Below are 9,896 nucleotides of genomic sequence, written 5' to 3'. Positions count from 1 at the left end.
CTCAGATCGGCCAAGCTGAAATCTTGCCCCTTATGAGATCATAAGGGGCTTTGCCCGCCCAGAGAATTTGGCCCACCCATGAGAGAGAGACATCATGGCTTTCAAACGTGCAAAGTGGCAGTTGGTTAGGCTCCACCTTGTCCCCCCCCATTTTCCTCCTCAAAAGCTACAGACTCAGAAATGGCACATACTAAGGAACGCTCACTGTGGGACTGGCTCTAGTGGCTGGAATACTGCACCAAGGCTGAATTTTGGGAAAGAGTCTTCAGATACAGTGTTAGGGGGCCACTAAGGCCTATATAAAAGCATTCAAAGAGAACCATGTCATGGGACCTTTTTAAGTATTTAAATGTAAATGTAATTACATTTACATGTAAGTATTTAGCCACTAAATGTCATAATTATGGTAATTATCCTTTCCATTTTAGTTCATACAATCTGCATTTCATAATGTTTTGGGAGTCGAGGCTGTTTCACTTTTTTTGAGTTGTCTTTTAACTGGACTGATTGCTAAATTTGTAACAGTCAACATGGTATGCATCATGTTGAGCTCAAAAAGTTTCATGGATTTGTTTTGGCAACATTTTGCAAATATATATACTTTTTTTTTTTTTAAAGAATCTAAAAACAATGTAGGCCTGAATGCTCAGCCCAGTATTCTATTTCATAATTGTTCAGCTATTCCTGTGTGTATTATGTGAAGATGCCATCCCCGTGGTTTATTATATATTATTGATGCCACAGCACAGAGTCATCAAAGACAAACATGGTTTCCTTCCATCAAGAAACCCATCAAAAGCAGGGTCCCGGAGACTGAGCGGTTTAAAACACATGCCATGCAACCATAACGATCTGGATTCAAGTCTGGTTGGGGGGCGGTTGTTGCATGTCAACCCTGTTTTCTCTTTTTCATATTTCCTGTTGCTCTTTATTGTTATGTATTTAATTAAGGAGGATAAAAAGGAAGAAAACACAAGGTCAGAAATGCTGAGCTTAATTACGATAGGATGATTCAAAGGAAGTTGTGATGCCCAAAACAGACTATACGCGTATTGTTAATTAGGTCCATATACCAAATACAAGTCAAGGCAGTTTTAAATTTATTTACAACCAATTTTAGTTTTAAAACCTTTAAAGCACAACCTTACAACGAACATTGTTGTTTGGCATTCACGTTTGAGTTTTTTTTTTAACATTAATATGAGTTCCCCCAGCCTGCCTATGGTCCCCCAGTGGCTAGAAATGATAGGTGTAAACCGAGCCCTGGGTATCCTGCTCTGCCTTTTGAGAAAATGAAAGCTCAGATGGCTGATCAGGCATCTTGCCCCTTATGACCTCATAAGGGGCTAGGTTCCAGATCCTCCTCAAAAGCTACAGACTCAGAAATGGCACATACTAAGGAAAGCTCATTGTGGGACTGGCTCTGGTGGCTGGAATTCAGCACCAAGGCTGAATTTTGGGAAAAGAGACTTCAGATATGGTACTAGGGGACCACTAAAGTCTATATAAAAGCATCCAAAGAGCACCATGTCATGGGACCTTTTAAAGGTGCAGTCCCTGCAACAGCATAGACTTTCAGATTGATGGAAAATAGCCAAGACATTCAATAAAGACTGAGGCCCCAAGAGGTCAAATTAATAAAAAATAAAATAAAATGAGGCACGCGACTGCGACTAATCCATATAACTAGTGCAGTCCTGGTTCCTAGATCGGCAACATGACCTAACCGTTCTATTTTCTAGGTCTATCCGCCACTGTGAAATCAGAGCAGCATGTCTGTTAGATGTCTGTTAGATGTGTGTCAGTAAGTTATGCGTCGAGAGAGCCGGGAGTCATTTATCAGTCTAGGCTCGGGGCCGCTGGGAGAACGAAACTCAACCTGACACCGGAGCTTAATCCGCACAGGTGTCTCTCTGTAAACCGCCAGCTGCTCCTGACATGCAACCCCTCCATTTAGGTTCTGTGGGTGTCATGTGGGGTAATAGGCCCCTCTAAGTCCATTCATTGATTCCGTGCTTTATTATAATGCCGTAGTGCTGTTCGGAGTTTGGAAAAGTCTTCAGTGTGTGAACATTAGACTTGTGAAACTCCTTAAGCTGAGCCGAGGTGCTTCAAAGACTGAAAAAATTAGAAAGTTGAAAACATTTTTTTTAGATATTTTTTTGGGGCATTTTGGGCCTTTTGTTTTGACGGGACAGCTGAAGACGTGAAAGGGGGTGAGAGAGGGGGGAATGACATACAGCAAAGGGCCGCAGGTCAGAATCAAACCCGGGCCTGCTGCATCGAGGAATAAACCTCTATATGTGGGCGCCCACTCCACCAACTGAGCTGTTCTGACGCCCAGAAAGATTTTTTACTGTATTTGTCCTTTGACAGGGAAAGTCTAATTTTCAAGTGTCCAGGTCAAGACAGGCAATGACAATGAGATTAGCAACATAAAAACACTAACATGGAATTCAAAAAAATTAATCAAAAGACAAATTATAAGAAAGACGACATACTTGAAATTACCTAAATGAACCTTAAATACAGTCTAAATGTGCTTTCACTCAGAAGGTGAAGGAGGTGTCCACCTTTGACCGTGGGACTGTTGGTGTTTATTGAGACCAAAACAAATTTACTAACTGTAAGCTGTAAGCTAGCTACGGTATGATGAACGCACAGACTCTGACTCTTTTTTTTTTTTTACTCTCACCTCTATGTTTATGAAGTTAATTCATAATTTGTATTGGGCATGAAGTCTAAATCTATATATCCATGTAGCCTTATCCAGTTTCTAAGTTCATACGAATGCATTGAAATTCTGTAAAGATTAAAAAAAACAATGTTAACATGTCCTCAAACTTGGATTTTTACGTCTGCAAAATATTATGTCACTATTGAAATGACAATTTCTTTTTTGGGATTAATTGGACCTTATTATTGCATCACTTTTTTTTCCACTCTTGTGTAAGAGTCATGTCTTTCTTTTTTCATATATTGTCCCAAACAACATTTTGGAGCCAAAAAGGTTTCAGCCTCAGCTCCACCAACTCTTTAGTTACCATAAATTGCCTGATGTACAGTACGTGTTGAAACATCTGACATGAGGCATACAAAAGCAAACATGTGCCTTTCAGTCTCTACATCATTTCTCAGTTCAAAGCAAAGATTAATAACAGCAGGAATAACAAGGCCCTCCGCTAAACTCCTTCAGCTCACGCTCAACTGACCCAACACAGAGGAAATGTATTTCGGACGGTCTGAAAAACTCCCAGAAGTGCAGATGTCCTACAGCATCCCACCGCTGTGCAGCACAGTAGCCCACTGTCGATTCTCAACCGAGTATGTGTACAAAAAGTCATGTGCTGTTAACGTTTCGACAGGTTTGTTTTATATCGCTTTGGGGATGGAGTTTGGGCGGGGGGGGGATCACATATGCATGCGGTATGCCTTCTGACCTATCCTCTTTCACATTAACTCTCATGTTTGGTTTGCTTGTGGTTCCATTGAATATTTGTCAGAGACAGTAGCCACATCCGAAGATGGTGTTGTGGTTAGGTCGATGGAGTCTATGGTTTTGGAATATCACGGATCACAATGTGCCTTCTGTGCTGTTCGTACACACACACACACACACACACACACACACACACACACACACACACACACCACACCAAACACACACTGCAAGTGTTGCAGGGTCATGTCCAATCAAAGCGGTTCACATGATCCTTAATATAACCGCTCAAAATAAATTTATTTTATTATATATATATATATATATATATATATATATATATATATATATATAGTATTTATTATTAATCGTATGGGCAGTGTTGGCTTAGACTGAAAAGACAAACCTGTGGAATTTGTAATATTAAAGCTAAATTAAGGTTACGGTTTGTTTTTTAATATTCAATTCTTAATTCATATGCTCATTTGTTTAGTTGTGCTGAAAAATCTCAATTAGTGTGTGCTATCATAATTTTATAGTTGATTTTAAAAATGGGCGTCCAAGTCTTAGGGTTAAGCCACATCTTTTCTTTAACATATTCATGGAAACACAGACTAATTGTGCCTCTTTGAAACGAAACATGCACTCTTTTTACAAAGACAGCAGAAAGTGCAATTAACTAAATCTGTGTGAGGCCCCCTTTGGCACAAGTTACGCGTGGAAGGGTTAACTACTCAGGTGGAATGAGAACCAGAAGGGTTTCAAGATGGGAGTCACTCAGTGGAGAGAAAAAGCACTTGTCTCTCATTAACACTCAGCCCTTGATGGCCTTTCCTGGAGTGCATTCGCATCCACCTGTTGACACTCTGCTCTGCTCTTCGCTTTATCCTTTCTCGAGGGAGCCTGAATGCACCAGGTGTTTCCTCGTCGCACGTGATACATTTCTACTGTACGACTAAAGTAATGCCCGGTCTGTATTGCCGTCTTTGTCCGGGCTAAACAATATGTTTTTGACACAGTTCTCCGAGACTAGGCTGACATGCCAAGGATTTCACGTTTCATTGTGCGGACATCTTGCTCAGGGTTTATCCCAGCCTGCAGTATTGGGAGACTAAACCACAGGAAATTCCTAGTAAGCATAAGCACACAACTCATATTCAGCAGAGCGACTAGAAGCAATATTTCTGTACAAGGGGATGCCACACACATACAGAGCAGAGCATGGCGCATGTGTCCCTGTGGCATCGCATGCAGGCAGGCATGCGTTTTGTGAATAATGAGTTCATGGGATCACGGCTGGTTTGGCTTTGGATAAAGCCATTTACTCTCTTAGAGAGTATATTTGGCTTTTAATTTAGCTAAGCCTACGTAACTACCTGATCAAGCCCCTGATTCACAGCAGGCTTTGGCGACCTACAGCACAGGGCTCACGCATGGCGGCAGATATAACTCTCCCAATGTTGTTCTAACATCCCAGAGAGTGTGAGGTGCAGCAGTGTGTTGAGTGGCTGGAAAAGCATTGAAGACTCAATTTCTAAAAGAGACAAAACAGTGGGAGAGAAGGTTTTCTCATCCAAAAATGGAAAAAAGAAGACTAAAAACAGAAGGCAGAAAGCGACAAAGACAGTTTGAAACAATAGTTTGGCTCCATGCCCTCTCCTGTTCTCTAAAATGCTGATTTAAAGTACAGACATGTTTTCCGTCTGTTTCTCGAGAGCCCCAGAGTCTCGGTGTCCTCCTCTCACCCCCAGCCCCTCTTTGCTGTATTAGCAGTGGGACAGCCCGCACCGTGCTGGTAGCGGAAGCACATTCAAACCAACAAGGGCAGGAAGCCTGCGTCCTCATCACAATGCCAGCTGCTTCCAACTTAATTTGTCAGACGGTTCCTTTCAGCAAATTTAATTTGAGAGAGATACAGATAATAATCCGCCCGACTGCTGTAGCTAGTCCGGCTGCAGTCGAGGATTGAGCTTCTTAGAGCGACAGGAAGTGAAGAAAACAATGGCCTCCGAGAAAACACAGGGTTTGTGGGAAAATGGAAGGTATCCACATAATTTTGTTTAGAACTAGAATACCTAAGCCTTTTTTCCTTTTTTGCCTCTCGCTTACATAGGGCTGTCGCACTACGGATCAAATTTACAGAAATTGACCTGATCTCGACTGACTTGGTTTTTGGTAGAACAGAGCTGGAAGTGACGATGTAGACAGGAATTGTGTGGCCTGTTTTGGGTTATTTCAGTACAAAAGTGTCAGAGGAGGTTGAGCCCTTGTGCCTTGAGTCCAGTCATGAAACCTGAGGCATCTGGGAAAAAGACTCCGAGCACCTCTGCTCTGTGAGCATGGTAGTTTTATACCACTGATTTAAAATGGCATTGTTGCAGACAGCACTGCTGAGAACCCATTGACTTACAGCCCTTTTTTGGTTTCACTGCTGGATACGACCTTACAGAGGTGCAGAGTTTTTTTTTCATTGTTACCATTTAAAGCTCCAAGGCGACTGATAAATGAATAAGACCTGATCCATTTTCCATAACTGGAACATCGAGTGTATTGCTTTGTTTGTCAAGTAAGAAAAAACAAGCTGAGCGTTCTTGGTAGTGTCTGTGTTAGGTGTCCTTGATCATGGTAAAAATCATAATCAGGATTATTTTGATCAATATTGCAATCACGATTATTTAACACGATTACTCCTTGACTTTTGGCAAGATGTTACCATATTGTTGTTTTGAAAACAATCAACAGGGAAAACGCCGGGGACTGTGAAACTATTCTTAATACTTTTCCTGTTGAACACAAGAGTTTAAAATAAGTTTATTTGCAAAACTTAATGTGCAAAATAATATTTTTTCTCAATTACATTTGTGTTATGATCGTTAGAAGCCAAAATCTAAATCGCAATTAAAATTTGATTAATTGCACAGCCCTAGTTTGTGTTGTAGATTGGATGTCACAGTGTCATAGTTACCATAGCTTTGAGGTTGTTTGGGGTCCCTTTGAAATTCCCATTGCACTCCATTATAGACAGATACCAGCTGAGATCAGTTGCATTGCTTTTTTTAACCAGGGCGGCAGTTTTCAGATTACATTATGTGCTTACATAATTGCAAAAGGGTTCTCCAATGTTTTCTCAGTTAGTTTTAGAGAACTATATCAGATTAGTAAACAGAATGCACCTTTGGAACATTGGATGAATGGTTGATGATGATGGACAATGTAAATTGGAGCCCAACTGATACAGAATTTTTAAGGCTGGTACCGATATCTATCTATCTATCTATCTATCTATCTATCTATCTATCTATCTATCTATCTATCTATCTATCTATCTATCTATCTATCTATCAGATTTCACTAACATTAGTTATTTGTAGTTATTAATGAGTTCTCACTCAAAGATATCATTTGTTTAATTGTCACAACAGAACAGAGCAACATCTATTATATTGAAGTTCTGATAAATAAAATATATGAAAATACAAACTTAAGATATGAAACTTAAAGTCCTTGTTTGTACACGATCCGTTCTGCGCATGTGCAAGATGCCTACTGTTCATGATGAGCATCTACTATCCAAAATGCATGAAAAATAAATGTAAAGATATCAATAGACCTTTTGTAAGTCTGTTTGCACCCCCTGGGGCTTTGGCCGGGGTTATTCATAGCCTTTAACACCTCCTGACAGCGGGACTGCTTATCTATAGACTTTTTGTATTGTTTTATTGTCCTTACTTCATGGATACAGAATATCCCTCTGATCATGATCTCTTTGTAAAATCTCTGTAAAGTGTGTCTGCCTTTCTCCAGTCATTTACAGTTGCTGACATCCTTCAGGCAAATGGATACGATTCTTCTAAACCACTTTAACTATCCGAGTTGCAGACCTCTCTCTGCAGAGCCCCTCAGTAAAGCATGTGTTTTGAATCTTTTGTATGATTTCTCCGGGTCTTTCCTTCCTCTGGAAAATGTCTAATTTCAACCCGAGTAAATAAATGCGCCATAGTTACGTTTGTGCTGCTTTCATTACACTGAATCCAGTTGTGTGCGCCGACTCCCTGACAAAGACTTAAGCAGACAGTGTGTGTGTGTGTATGTGTGTGTGTGTGTGTGTGTGTGTATGTATGAGTTTCTTAGATTGCCGTTGTCTCAAGTAACCATACCTCATGCCAATTATGCAAAAGCTGTAAACACAACCAGTAGGATAATGATAATAGGAAAAATATGCCCCTGCTCTCTTTGCAATAACAAACTCAGCCCAAGAATAAGAACCTCAAACTGTGTAAATATTAAACAACAGGTCAAGCTTATATAAATATCCTAAAAGATCTACCTGTTGTCATATAATATTTACAAATGAGCAAAGACCGAAGTAGGAGATATCAAAATGGACCAATTGGACAAAAAGTTGATCACATCTCAGGAGTCTTGTAGGCAGTGACATAAAGGCCTAGTCACATCCTATCATTTGTCTGTAATTAATTGTTCAGGGAAAAGTTGGAAAGCGACCATTTGTAACACGGGCATTAGTCATCATCAAAAGAGGCTTAGCTTTCACACAAGGACAATATTATACCCCATCTTTTTCGTTCGAGCTTCATTTAAACAAGGCACTAAATCATTTAACACTTTCTCAGATGTTCCTCCAAGAAACTAAGGAAACGTAAGTGATAAAAAAAAATGGTAATCTAAGAGCTATTAGGATACAGGAGGAAAAAAAAGATGACAAACATATGCTATTAATGACCAACATCTGCAATGCCAAGAAGATGTTGCTATTCAAGCTTTACATAGGAATCAAAGACACGTGCATGGGTTAGCGGCACTACGAGTTCAGCCAAACGTTGCCAGGCACTTTGTACCGGGCATGCAAAACATCCACGGTCTGCTGAAGAGTAGTCACTCAACAGGAAAACAGCTGCTTGCTGATTCAGTTCTTAACAGACAAGAAAGGTTTGGTGAAATACTGTTCTGCCAGAATCAGGTTTCTCAGTCCTTCCCCTCTTCCAGCCGTCACTGTTTGTAACGAACCACAATAAGTGTGTCCCCAGTCACTCTATAAAGTCACGGAGTGAATATGAAAACCACATAGGCCTTGGGCAGCTTGTATCATCCTCTGTTTTAAAGTAGGGAAGTAGCATTATTTACCTGGATGTGTGTGTGTGTGTGTGTGTGTGTGTGTGTGTGTGTGTGTGTGTGTGTGTGTGTGTGTGTGTGTGTGTGTGTGTGTGTGTGTGTGTGTGTGTGTGTGTGTGTGTGTGTGTGTGTGTGTATGTATCTATGTATCTATGTATGTATCTATCTATCTATCTATCTATCTATCTATCTATCTATCTACATAGCGGCTTAAACAAGTAAGTAAGTAAGTAAAGTTTATTTATAAAGCGCTTTTCTCAGATAAAAATCACAAAGTGCTGTACAAAAGAGTAAGTAAAAAAAACAAGCAGTACAAAATGTGTATAAATATATCAAATTAAAATGACACTAGCAAAAACCCATCAACCAAAAGCCTTCTTAAACAGACATGTTTTCAGATCATTTTTAAAAGAGACGACAGTGTCTGCAAGACGCAAGGACAGGGGCAGGGCGTTCCACAGACTGAAATGACATGTCCCCTTGGGTCTTATAACGGGTCTTAGGGACTGCAAGTAGGTTCTGGCCAGAAGACCGAAGAATGCGGTCAGGGGAATACGGCTTCAAAAGGTCCAGGATGTAATGTGGGGCCTGACCGTTTAATGCTCTGAAAGTCAGCACTAAAATCTTAAAATCAATCCTGAATTTTACAGGGAGCCAGTGGAGCAAACAACTACAACTGCTGCCTTGAGTCATGTAGCTCGGAGCCAGCCGGCATCACATGACGTAGGATATCGTACGTTTTTTATTTTCCTGTACCCACCAGGAGTAACTTATATCAAAAACTGTTACGACAGCTAAACACAATGTTATTTCAGATACGAAAGGTTACATTTTACTGTTGATATATTCATCCTCCAGATGAAAACAAAATCACATTGTCCTATGTATGCTGCTCTTGGACAGCAATCTAAGGGCAGACATCATGCCCAGTAGAATGAGTACCTTCAAATTAGCTTCTCCACAGCTTTTTGTTTTTAAAGTGACTTATTTTACAAATTTCACTTCCCTTTGCTTGAGAAATATTAAGGTAATATTTGGTCATGATAAAGTGGAAGATGTTGGATGATAGCAGGGCTGTACTGAAAATGCAATTGTTCACTGCTGATAACCTGTAGACTAAATAACATACACTGTGGCTGTAACAATAGGGTTTACTTTGAGTGCTGCTTGGGCCACTTGCAATACAACAATGTATGCACTCATTGCACTTTAGATAAGCATTGGCACAAAATGGGTGGCTTCATTGCAAAAAAAAAAGGTATTTTTTAGAGTTGTACATGAGCATGTTCCCTTTAGGTACCTTCTAAGAAAACCAAAAAAACACTCT

This window comes from Etheostoma spectabile, chromosome 10 (genome assembly GCF_008692095.1).
Source record: "Etheostoma spectabile isolate EspeVRDwgs_2016 chromosome 10, UIUC_Espe_1.0, whole genome shotgun sequence".
In the NCBI taxonomy this organism is placed as follows: Eukaryota; Metazoa; Chordata; class Actinopteri; order Perciformes; family Percidae; genus Etheostoma; species Etheostoma spectabile.
The sequence above is the reverse complement of the archived record's forward strand: the minus strand, read 5'-3'. Positions refer to the sequence as shown.